This window comes from Propithecus coquereli, unplaced genomic scaffold (genome assembly GCF_000956105.1).
Source record: "Propithecus coquereli isolate 6110/MARCELLA unplaced genomic scaffold, Pcoq_1.0 Scaffold143, whole genome shotgun sequence".
Lineage (NCBI taxonomy): Eukaryota > Metazoa > Chordata > Mammalia > Primates > Indriidae > Propithecus > Propithecus coquereli.
The window spans coordinates 2,496,051-2,509,170 of NW_012138636.1; the positions used below are offsets into that span (position 1 = coordinate 2,496,051).

General features: G+C 43.4%; 1 protein-coding gene across 1 annotated transcript in view; it reads right to left on the reverse strand.

Annotated features, from left to right (window-relative positions):
* Positions 1-6,988, reverse strand: part of TEC (tec protein tyrosine kinase) — an 81,472-nt gene extending 74,484 nt beyond the window's left edge. Inside the window, exon 1 of the mRNA XM_012639921.1 lies at positions 6,964-6,988. The gene's annotated coding sequence lies outside the window, so the exon portion shown is untranslated. The remainder of the gene's footprint in view (positions 1-6,963) is intronic.
* Between the last annotated feature and the right edge of the window lie 6,132 nt (positions 6,989-13,120).

Genomic DNA, 13,120 nt, shown 5'->3' on the forward strand with positions numbered 1-13,120 from the left:
TCATGTGGAGATCCCACAAGTCATGACTGAAACATAATATTGGAGAGAATATGAGCACATGAGAGTTTCCAAACAAATAGTAACATAAAAGACACTGTTGGAACTTCATACAGAACAAAAGAAAAAGTTAAAGTTTTTGTCCTACTAAATCGGGTTAGAATTTCACCAAAATTAAAAATAAAGGGAGTAGGATATTTGACAGCGAGTTTTGCATTGTAAGTATCTCATATAGAATATGATAATTTAAAGTCTATCATTTTGACACTTTCAATCCTGAAAAATAAAGAACATAGTTACAAAACGAAAAAATATATATTGTTGAAATCCAAATAAATGTCTGCCTTCTTGAGAGATGTAAAACTCACCGATTAGACAGCCTACCCAGCACATACTTCCCTCCCTCCTCCGAAAGCCATTCTTCTTCGCCGTAAAAACCAAGACAATCTCAACACTATGCTAAGAAGAAATATATGGATGGAAAATAATAATAGTATGTTGTCCTTTCAAGAATGTTTCAGCGAGGAATAGTTCTAAATCGTATAAGAAACAAATTGAATGCTCTATGCTTCAGTCTATATAGCCAAAGTGAAGTGAGAGTATAATAAGGAATTTAGTGAATTTAGATTGTTGGATACGACTTGGATAATTGTGACCAAATATCTTTTATTCTTAAGTGCAAAGTGTCCAAAATTATCTGGAAAATTCTTTCAATACACTGATTAAGTATTTACTAGGTTCTGTGCTTTCCCCAGGAGAGTTCGCAATCCAGCTGGGAAGACAAAAAGAACTTACGTGAAGCACTTAGCACATTAGAAAAAAACTATACTGCATGGAAAGAGGGGTTGTAATGATTTCAAAGCTTTTATTTAGAAAAGGGAAGGATGCTTGTGGAAGCACAGTGGGAGGAATGAGCTCCGCGAATCCCCACTGGCCAGGCTTTTGTTCGTAATGGCGCCCAGTGGAACAAGCTGAATAAGGCTTTTCTAACTACCTTACCCCTCGCTGTCATCCTGCAGAGATAAAGTCACTTCGGCACCTGCTCCATCATAGCTACTGCCAGCGCTCATGTTTTCTGCAGTCCCAGTGCACAGCCACCATCGCGGGAGTACAGAGCGTTGTTTTTCTGCACAGGTGAGATGGTTTGGGAACAATGTTCCTCCTGCTTCAATGGAAGGTAACTCTCGTCATCATTCCTCTGTGTGTGGCCATAAAAACTGCTGACGTCGAGTGACTGGGAGAGAATGCTGGAAGGTCACAGTGTGTGAAGGGAGCCTGAGAAATGACTCAACTGACAAAACGAGGTTGGGAAAGCTGCGATCATCCACAGGAGCAAAGTAGGGCAGCCGTCTCTGCTCCGCCCAGCCAGAAACGTGGTGCGCGTTCCAAGACGGGCCCAGCGTGGAAACGGGAAGCGAGATTCTGCTGGGGGTAAGGGAACTGCGTGATAAACTGGCCCCCAGAAGGAAATAATTGTAACTTTCATTGAGGCCACGTGGCCACCGAAGAAACTAGGCCCATCTTTCAGATTAAAGTAATATATCAGACTTAACAGAAGCTGAGTTTCACTGAAAGGTAAGACCTTCAGAGGCCAAGGTACAAGAATGAGTCTTCCTAAACAAAATGAATCTGAGAAATAAGAACAAGAGCTGTATGACCAATAAGCTGCATACCACCCAAGCTAGGATTAGAGATAGGTTTTTGGTTTGTTTGTTTTTTTATTCTTCTTTTTCTTTTTTTTTTTTTTTTTTTGAGAAAGACTCTTGCTCTGCTGCCCCGTCTGGAGGGCAGTGGTGCGATCATAGCTCACCGCAGTCTCGAACTCCTGGGCTCAGGCGATCCTCCTGCCTCAGCCTCCCAAGTAGCTAGGACTACAAATACACACCACCACACCCAGCTAAATTTTTTTTTTTTTTTTGTAGAGACAGTGTCTCACTATGTCGCCCAGACTGCTCTTGAACTCCCAGCCTGAAGCGATCTTCCCACGTCGGTCTCCCGAAGGACTGGGATTACAGGCGTGAGCCATGATGCCTGGCTAGAGATAGGTTTTGCCTCCTATGACCACTGTGATCAATTGGTAGTGCATGATTGGAGCGACATAAGAAGGAATCTGAGATCCAAACTGGGTTCAGGAAGAGAATATACCCAGGCTGATGAGAAAATGTTACCTGTGGGTAAAGGAACGGAATATGGCAGCAAACACTGCCGTGACTGAACCCAGTCTCTAGGTAGAGGTGGGTAAAGAAATCTATATTCCAGGCACTAATGACAGTTTGAACAAAAACCTCTACCTCCTCTCCGGGCTGAAAGCACAATACAGCAATACAGCGACAGTAAGGAATTTTTTTCTTTAACGTATAAATCAGCAAGGATAGAAAGAATGAGAGAAAAGACAATAGCAAAAACACTTTGATGGGATGATGGGAAGTCAAGAAACAATCTGATTTATACCACGGAATCTCCAAAAGGCTAAATATTCATAATTAAAGACAACTGGACCCTCTCCCTATGGGGAGAGAGATGAGCTAAAAATAAAAAGACTTTTAAAAGTCCCTTCAGCTACTCTGAGCAGTCAGGTGACTGCCCCTTCTCTACCCCAGCAAAAAACCTGGGTTTCTTTCCCACTCCTTCACCCCCCAGGATATCTGTACACAAACAGCATGGAGGGGCCATGTGAACATCTGCACACTAGATGCTGAGACCTCCAGCCTTCTCCCCTTAGGAGATCACGGGCAGCCGGGCTGTCCTTCAACCTCCCAGAAAAAGACTGGAAGAGTCTTATTGGAGGACTCTCACCAGGCCAAGAGGTAAAGACATCAGAGGTTCCCCAATAAAAGGCCCAGCCAGATCACCCCACAGTGAAGTTCCCAGTTGACAAACCCATCCTTATCCTCAGCTTTTTAATCCCCTACTGAAATGTGAGCAGACAACCAAGGACATTAGAAACTCAAGGAAAGCCTCCTAACATAAAAGATAGAGATCTAAACAAATGAAAAGACAAAAGCAACTTGTGGAAACTGAGTCTGTGCAGGAAGGAAAAAACTTCCTCCGAAAAAGCATTACACTTCTGACGGAGATAAGAGAAGGCACTAAAATTACAAAAGAAAAACAAGAAATAAATAGATACTCAAACTTATATACACAAATAAACATGTATATATATTCAGAGAGCCAAAAAAGAGCTTTTAATTTGAAATATTAAAAAATATGATTACAGTCATGAAAGACGCAATGGAAGTCATAGGTGATAAAACTAAGAATATCTCCCCAAAGGTAGAACCAAGAAATAAAGAGGTACAAATTAGGGAAGAAAAGTTAAAATTAGAGGCCCAATCCAAAATATCCAATATCTGAACAAGATGTGTTTCTCAAGAACACATCACAGAAAATAAAGGGAGGAAATTACCAATGAGATAATTTAATAAAACTTCCCAAACTGAAGGATGAATACATTTCCAGATTCAAAAGAGCCCAACACAATGGATGAAAACAGCGAAATGGGTGAAATGTGTCACACCAAGGCACAGCATCAAGAAACTTCAGGATTGTGGAGGCCAAGAGGAAATCCTATTAATATAAACTTCCAGAGAGGACACAGCAGGTTGGTAACCCATACGTAGGTCACAAACAAAAACTGAGGAATCAGAACAGTTCTGAATTTCTTAACAGCAACACCACAAAGCTAGATAGCAATGAAAAAATGCCTTCAATATTGCCATCCTAGAACTCTACATTTGACAAAACTATCAATTGTGAGTGGAAAATAGATATTTTCAGGCATTCACAGTCTCAGAAAAATAGACATCCTATGCATCCTTTTCCAGGAAGCTCCTTGAGGATGTGATCTACCAAAACAAGGGAGTCTACGAAAATTGAGAGGGCATGTGCTTCAGGTACCAGGAGATCCAACACAGGATGCAGATGACAGGCATCTCCAGGATGATGATGAAGAGGCCCTCAGGTTGGCAGCTGTGCCCCATGTGTAGAAGGCAACCAGTCCAGATTACAGCAAGCTAAGAGGCTCAGGAACAGCCTTTTGGGGAAAATGAAATTGACAGATACTTGGTGCATTTGAGGGAGGATTTAGAAAACTAGCCAAGAGTTGTGGGTTGAATTAATGATGAGTACAAAATGAACAAACAAATCAGTTACTAACTCCAAGGAAAACAAAAGTTGTGCTTGGCTTAGCTATGAGTTTTGACCTAACCATTAAACAATATTCTGTTTTAACTATTGCGATGATGGGAAAACAGGGAAGCTATACTTACGTTGGGGGTTGGAAGGAAAAAGAGCCAGCTCATCGTCTTTCACAGCGGGAACTCAACAGATAATGCTTAAAATGGAAAACTCAAGAAACACAAACTACAACGAATAAATTACAAAGAATTATAAATGGTTGTTTCTGGAAAAAGAGAAATGTAACTTGAATAAAAGTTTAAGCTAAAAAGCAAAACAAAACAAAACACACTGGCTTCCATGCTCACATATTTTTACATTTGTTTGCTTTTTCTTTGTTTCCCTAAAAACGATCTGTTTTGAAAAATTCCACCCTCATTTCCCCTAAACAAAAGAAAATGTAATTTTGTACATCCAGACCACAACAGCTGTGGTCATTTGAGCTCTGAGCAGTTCAATATGGTGGAGAAATTAAAAGTTATCATCCAATCCAAGAACGGAATAGTTATAATCTAATCCTCGAGCCAGGGCAGAGATAAAAAGGCAAGCCCAGGTGTAGGCATGTTTGGAAGTGGAAGCAACTGCTAAGGCCCTCTCCTCTGGGTTGTTTTTTACTTTTCAGCAAAGCTATTTAATGGCATAATCACGTAGTACAGGATAATCTTACAATTGCCAGTGACCACGAGCCAATTGTACTCCTTTCTAACACAACTGAATACCCAATTCAAGACCCTAATCCAACCAAAGTAGCTGGCCTCCAAGGCTGGTGATCTGGGTTCAGCTTCAGTTACTCCACTGGCCTGTTGCACACTGGACAACAAGAGAGCACAGGAAAGGCTCTGAAACAAGTGACACTGTAGTCAACAGACACTTACTGAGCATACACAGGGGACCCAGCACCAGGCTGCAGACCAGCACCCCTGCTGACTCTGTGGACCCCATCTCCCTGCCCTGAACAGAAAGATGATTCTCCCTAGGGGTGGGAATGTGGGAGGCGGTGAGGTGGAAGCCACGCAGCTGGAAGAGCTGGGCCAGGGAGGACAGGCATCAATGTGGTCAACCTGGAGGAACCTGTAGGCAGAGGTGTGGTTGGAGGCCCAAGGCCCAGGCTCCCGGCACTCTGGACGCCCAGAGGGAGGCAGCCAGGCCAGTAATTCCTCCCCAAGCATAAAAGTAGGCCAGACGCTGCCCACGACCGCTGTCAAGGGTCAACTTTGGGAAGTAAAGGTTGCCATTATCTGAGCTTTACCATGGTTTGATAAAACACGGTCCCTGTACTTGAGTAACTAGCTACTGAGAAAACATGACTATCCTGATACAGAATAAAGTGGGTCGAAACTGCGAGAGCATACATTAATATTCCATATTCTTTCCTATTCGGAAGACATGAAAGTTCTAGTTCAAGGACCTATGTGGGGCAAAGGTATTGCCAACTGGAGTACGGCACTGATTTGCAGGTGTTAATACTTGCCCTTACAGTTCCACAGACCAGAATGTACACAGTCTCTGTGGGAAGAATCAAGATCATTAACATAAACACACTACAGGAAGCGTCCTGAGTTGGCAAGAGTAGTAATATATTGATCCGATTAATTGGAGAATGGGGAAGGATGGGGAAAGTCTTTCGTAAACAATAAAAATGTAACTAAATTAAAAAATACTTCCAAATACAGAATGTAAAAATTACCACACTTTTCTTTATCTCGTGTACATATAAACCATGGTAGTCCACACTACATGTGATTCTTGAGGACTAAGGAGCTGCCAGTATCACAAACTAATCTAACTAATCTGTTAAATCCCAGAATTTATTTGGGAGACCTGCTGGTTTGATGGGGGTTCCCCCGACTCAGCTTTTTAGTATATTTAGTATACTTCTAGAATAATCTAGAAGTAAATAAATTCTCAGAATTTCCTAAGAGGAAAATGAGCACTCACCGGAAAAATACAGGGCTTAAGTGCAAAACTTCTATTTTGGACAAGCTTCAAACCCACTTAGCCACCAGCCACCCTACTATTCCAAGTTAACACTGAGATCAACCCTTCTAATCGAATATTCCAGTTTCCAAAGAATGGCAGTGGATGAGATTCCTTCCCAACCTGGTACACAGCAAACACGTTATTTGTCCACGAAAGGAAAAAAAAAAAAAAAATCAAAAAGAAATTTTGGATCTGAGGGAAAGTGCACATTCCCGGGTCAAGGTCCGAGTTTTTTCCAATAAGTACATATATTCGCCCCTGTTTTCCAGATTCAAACACAATTTCCCAGGGGGGAAAAGAAAAAAAAAATGCGAACTTGACGAGGTGAGGCGCTCGGACACGTGCACCTGTGGAACATCTTCGTCTACACCGCCGACTTTCAACCAAGACTGCGCGGCCACCCAACCCCAGAGGGGGCATCAACCCCGCCGCGCATTTGGGACGCGAACCCAACGCTGAACTTGCCGCCGGGCGGCCGCGGCCCTGGAACCTCGGGGGAAAGGGGTGTCTGCTCCTTGCGCGAGGTCAGCGCCCGCGCCCGGGAGGCGGAGGGGCGGCTGCCGGCCGGAAGGCCCGGCCACGCCGGGCGCGCACCTGTCCCTTCCTCCCGGGCCGAAGGGGACGGTCCCTCACCTGACGCGGCGCGCCGGCGCTCACTGCAGCGCGGAGGGAGATCCCCTTCCCCAGTCCTCGAGGGTCCGTCTCCGCACACGTGGAAGCCCTCTCGCCGCGCTCACCCGCGTCCCGAACCTTCCCCGCCCGGGGTCCCGCCGCCCCGGGGCGGCCCCCGCAGGCCCGCGGCGCGCTTACCTGGCTGGAGAGCGCCCGCTGCGTGGAGCCGGAAAGTGAGGGGTACACCCGGCGACACCGAGTCCGAGCCCGGCGCCCGGCGCCCTCGTCCCCGCCCCCCCGATCGCCCCGCCCCGCCCTCGGTCGCTCCACAGCGTCCCGGCCCGGGTCCCGGAGCGCGCCGCGGCGGGTTCCTACAGCCCTGCGGCCGTGCCAAGGTCGGAGGCGACGGCGGCCAAGAGCAAGTCCCGCGGCCGGAGTCTCAGGGCGCGTCCCTTCTGTTCCTGGACGCGGCGAGAAGCCTCCTCAGGCCCAGCGTCCTCATCCCGGGAGAGCCGCCCCGCGAGGCCCCGTACCTCAGGCCCGGGAGCGCCCCGAGCAGTGCCACCTGCGGGTGACGAGGAGCCCTGTCGGAGTCGGGAACGGCGCCTCCCCTTCCGCCCAGCTTGGCGGGCCAGGTGGGGGACGCTGTGCGTGGAGCCAGGCGGCAAGTTTTACCAAGAATGAGCCGTTTCATTGTCCAGCCTGAGGCAGCGCCCAGAGAGTCATCGGCGCTAGAACTATCGACACTTCCTTCGTCCGCTGAGTAGCAGAAAACAACGTTTACATGAGACTCAGTGCGTGGCAGGCATTGCTCTGGGAACTTTGCATGTCTTAAAAATCCTGTGAAGTATGTATTATCAGAATCCCCTGTTTTTCCCTATGGCGAAAGAGAGGCATGGAGAAGTTAAATAACTTGCCTAATGTCACCCAACTAGTAAACTGACAAGCGGGGCTTCAAATCCAGGTGGTCCTCTGCAGTCTGAGCTCTTCACCACTGTTGTCCTGACTCACCAAAACGTGTCCTTCGTGTCCCATGAACTGCTGCAGGCCTGGGGAATACAGGACAGGGATCTGCACTCACAGAGCTTTTATTGTGGTGTGGGGAGGAAGACAGTAAGTGATGGTTGTCTAAAGGGGAAAAAATAAGCTGCTAAAGAATTAAAGTTAGTTTTATTCAGAAGTCTTAGTGAGGACTATAGACAGAGGCCTACAACCCATGAGGAGTCTTTTAGAGAGGCTCCGTCAGACTCCTCCAGGGAAGTATTAAAATATTTCAGTTCACAGTTTATCTACCGGTGGTGAAGATTCAGTACCTACAAAATCACATCCAACTCGAGCTGCGAGCCTACCTCTAGTTACGGATTGCAAACGCTTTTGCAAACGCAGAATCGCTAACCCCATCAGATATTATCTTATGTGCAAGAAAAGGAAAGGACTAGGGTCATTTAGCTTGTAAGGAATGTGGTGACTCAGGCGGGAGACGTGGGAATCTGTGTGCTGTCCCCTGTTTCGTCTTCAAAGCATCTTTCCAGAGAGCTGCAGGTTGTCACACGGTCGCGGGCTCTGTGGAATTATGCAGGCAAGCAGAAATGAGCAAACGGGGCTCCTTATGTTGGGTACTTCGTTTCACACAATCCATAAGCAAGTGAGAAACGAAACCGTTTCACAGGTGAGAAGTGTCTCGATTGAAATAAAGCAGGGCTATGCAATTGAGAGTGCAGGGGAGAGAAAGTCGGCTTTAGATATGGTGGTCCTGGAGGCCTCTCTGCGGGGACAGTTGGAGCTGAGGCCTGAATGATAAGACCGGCAGCCAACCCGAAGGTGAAGCTGAGGGAATGGCGAGGACATTAATAGTTGTCACACCTCATGCTGGTCTGGGACTTAGAAGTAGTGCCTTCCTGTATTATTTCTGCTATGATCGCTGTAATAACCCTGAGGAGACGTCTGACAAGATTCCATTTGACAGGGAAAAAAAAAAAGAGGGTCAGAGGGATTATAATGATTTTCCTAAAGTCAGACAATTAGTTAGGAAAAAAAGGGGAATGGAAAGAGAGCACAGATTTGGACCAAGGCCTTCCGATTCCAAATCCTCTTTCACTCCAGTGAGGGCCTCGAGTATAATGACCTGTACTCTGAATGAATCTGGTAAAATTTCTCTTTTGTTATCTGCTATTTCCTCCCTACCCCAGTGTCTCCTGCCTGTTATCCATTCAGATAAGTGTTTGACTGTCTAACATAATTTCCCCCGGTGCGGATGGTCTTTGTGGGGGTGGAATCGTGAACCATCTGAAATTGAAAGCAAAGAAATTGTGTGTGGGGGTGGGAGAGAGAGAGGTATATAATTATAGTAATAAAGTTAATTTGCTCCCAAGAAAAATGTTCATATACATATATTTTTAAGCAAGAGGGCTTAGAACTTTTATCATATTGACTGATTCCAAAATGGTAAGAGCCACTGCCTTAAGGGATTAACTGATAATATTGTAGAGATTAGAACAACCAATTTCCAATTCATTTTGCCTGTTCTGGCTGAGTAACTCTGGCAGCTCATATTCTTGACTTAATGGAAATAAGACTCTCAATATTTATGAAGTTCAAAAAGAAAACCCAGACCTCACATAACTCCTTCATAAAGTTTAAAATTAAAAGAGAGAAAAGCGTCTGTATAATCCCTCCTGACTCTCAGAAAAACCAGAGAGGACAGACCTGTAAATAAAACCCCTAGATCAACATAATTCTTAGTAATAATTGGTAATTTCCATACTGGTATACCATTTCTGAAAGAAGGCATTCATTACACCATCAAACAGTTTAAGTAGGAGGTTGCAATACTTACACCATCCACAGATCAGGTAATATAGAACATTGACAATTGTTTTCAGTGGGGTGTGGATTAAAAAGAGAGAGAAAGAGACAGAAAAAGGGACCATTAGAGAACTTCAGCTATGTCAAGGAAAAGATATAAAAGCTGAACTCAGGATGTGGTTGGCTAAAAATAAAAAGTTTGGTCTTTATTTTTTCTTCTTATTATTTTTTAGGTGAAAGCAGAATACAAAGTTTGGGCCTACATAACTTAACATTGGTCCCTAGCCAAAAGCAGGAATCTGGTGGTGAACTTAAAAAGATTTCTCCCCCTGCCTCCAAGGAAAAGACTCAAATAATGTAAGTATCACTTTCTTTATTTTAATAAAATTGAGATACAGGAAAAAGAGCATTTATGTAACTTTCTGGGAGACAGGAATCTCCTTTCTTACAAGATATCCCCGTGGCTTCTATAAAATTTGTAAGTTTAGATGAGTGTTCAATATCAGGTTGACATAATTTCAGTTCCTTGAAAGAAAGAAAATGTCTCTTTTTAATCTGCATGTAGATTCCACATGGTGCATAAAAAGACATACAGAATCAACCTGGAAGGTTTACAAATAAAGCAGTGTTTATATTAATATTTGGAGCCTCTTATACTCTTCTGTAGGTCTCTGACTTCCTTTTATAACCTTCTTTCTACCCAGAAGGGACCTGGCCCATCATAGGTAATTAATACATGTTTGTTGGTGAATGAATGATGACGTTGATGATGATAATGCAAGCCTTATCAGTCTTATATGGGAGTCTGTTCCTACATGAAAATGGCTTCATTGTGGTAGTATGTTGTGTCTGCTTCTCTTTCCCTCACGTGCTGAAAGTAGTTGCTTCTTTGTAACTACTACATGGAAAGAAGGAAAGAGTTTTAAATGTTGGACACAAAATCAATAATCATACTCCCAGGAAAGATGCTAAACAAATAATTCAAAAGAAAAAAAGCATCATATACAAAGTATGTTAAGTATGTTTATAAGATCATTGTGTTAGGTAGATAGCAAGGGATTGGGTGTCTCCTAGGAACAAAAGTGGGTGCTGTTGCCCCCATCTTCGTCCTGCCCCACCCTAATGCTGTCTCGAGGAACTGCCAGACCTGGGGGAAGCGGGAATACCCTATGAATCTGCCCATCAGAACTTGGCGTGCCAGAATGCAGAGGGCTCTCTAGCCCATGGGCCAAGCCAATAGGTACCATAAAGTCTGGAAATTGACCTAGAGCAAGCTGCATGCATAGTTAAGGCTCAGGTCATGTGACTCCCGACTGTCCAATCAAAGTGGTTCCATGGTGACCTCTGAGCCACTAGGGGAGGTCCCAATCCAGCACTATAAAACAAGTCACAGACCATAACCAAACTCTCATTTTCCTGCTGCAGTAAGGGGTCCCATCATCACCTGTGGTGTATGTAATCATGCTCTGTAAACCTATATCTTGCTCTTGCCCTGTAATCCTATTATAATCTTATCTTGCTCCCCCTCAATAAATTTCACCTCATGCTCACCTTACTTTGGTGCGTCTGGTCATTCTTCGACCATGGATGCGCCAGCCGACATTTTCAGACTAAAACCTGACAGTTATTTATAGTAATAAAATAAATGTCCAATAATGAGGAAATGTTTAAGTAAAATATATCAATAGTATGGAATGTCAGGCTGCCATTAAAAGTTATCTATATTTAAATAGGTGAAAGAAAACTCATGAACAAGAGTATATTTTAAAAAGTAGAATACAATGCTTTGTGTACCCTATGATTAAAATTAAATAAAAATTGTGTGGAAAAAATTGTAGGGTTGAAAATAGGAATTATGGTTAGCAGTTATTGAGGGGATTCCTACGTGCCAGGCTCTTGTCTAAGCACATTAGATTAATTCATCTAATCCTCACAACAACTGTGTGAGGCAGGCGGTTGTTATCTTCATTTTACAGATGAAGAAACTAACACAGAGAAGGTCTAAGTAATTTACACAAAGCCACACGAAGCCCAGATGTGAATATAAAGCACTATGACTTCGGAATTTGCACCATTAACCATGCAGAAGTGGGTCATTTTTTTTAATTACAAAAATTTGCTCATTTAATGGAAATGATCGTATACAATTGTTTATATATATATACATATTTATAAAGACTAGGTAAGCAATCAAAATACATGCTTTCCGTTAGGAAAGTTAACACTTCTATTAATAGACTACATGACTTCCTTTTAGTTTGGATGTCTGGGTCTGACTCACAAGGCAGGTGTTGGGGTTTGGTGCTGGACTTCAGCCTCTAGAAAATGTATTTTTTAAAATATTTCCTGTATAATGTTTTTATGTTGGCTTGATAGTAAGTGAAAACTTTTTAAATTATAGAGCCGAGAGAAGAAGGCATAGAAGTAGGCCGGGCGCAGCGGCTCACGCCTGTAATCCTAGCAACAGAGGGAGACTCTGTCTCACAAAAAAAAAAAAAGATCACCCATGTCACCCTTTTATAGCCATACCTACTTCTATCCTGTCCCACCTCCTCATTAAAAACTAGCAAACATTAATCTGTTCTCCATTTCTATAATTTTGTCATTTCAATGATGTTATGTAAGTGGAATCATATAGTACATAACCTTTCTTGTTGGCTTTTTGCACCAAGCATAATTCTCTAGGGATTTATCTAGGTTGCTGCATGTATCAATAGTTTGCTCCTTTTTATTGCTAGGTAATATTTGTTGGGATGATATACACTACCACAATTTGTTTAACCATCACCCACTGAAAGAGTCATGGGTTTTCCCACATCTTGGCTATGATGAAGAAAGTTACTGCAAACATTTGTGTGCAGGCTTTTTTGTGTTAGTAGCTGGGACTACAGACATGCGCCACTATGCCCGGGAAATTTTTTCTAGTTTTAGTAGAGACGGGGTCTTGCTCTTGCTGAGGCTGGTCTTGAACTCCCGACCTCAAGCAATCCTCCCACCTCAGCCTCCCAGAGTGCTGGGATTACAGGCGTGAGCCACTGCGCTCAGCCAACATGGGTGATCTTTACGGAGATAGAAATGATCTGTGTTTTGACAGTCTCAATGTCAATATCCTGGCTGTGATATTGTATTGTAGCTTTGCAAGTTACCATTGGGGGAAACTGGGCAACACAAACTCTCTCTGTATTATTTCACATAACTGTATGTGAATCTATAATTATCTCAAAATTAAAAGTTTAATTAGATTTTTAAAAAAATTCATTGCTACTAAAGACAATAGCAAACCTTTATTGAGTGCTTAGTGCCAAGTATGATCCTAAGCACTGAATCCATTTAATCCTCGCAGCAGCCCTATGAGATAAGGACACCTGAGATAGGTATAATCATTAGTTCCATTCTACAGATGAGAAAACTGAGAGTGAGAGAATAGTTAGGTAACTTATTTAAGATTACATAGTTAATAATTGGTAGGGCTATGATTCAAATTCAGGCTGTCTGGCTCCAGAGTCTGTGATCTTGACCACGATGCTAATAATCAAACAACTTCAGGTAC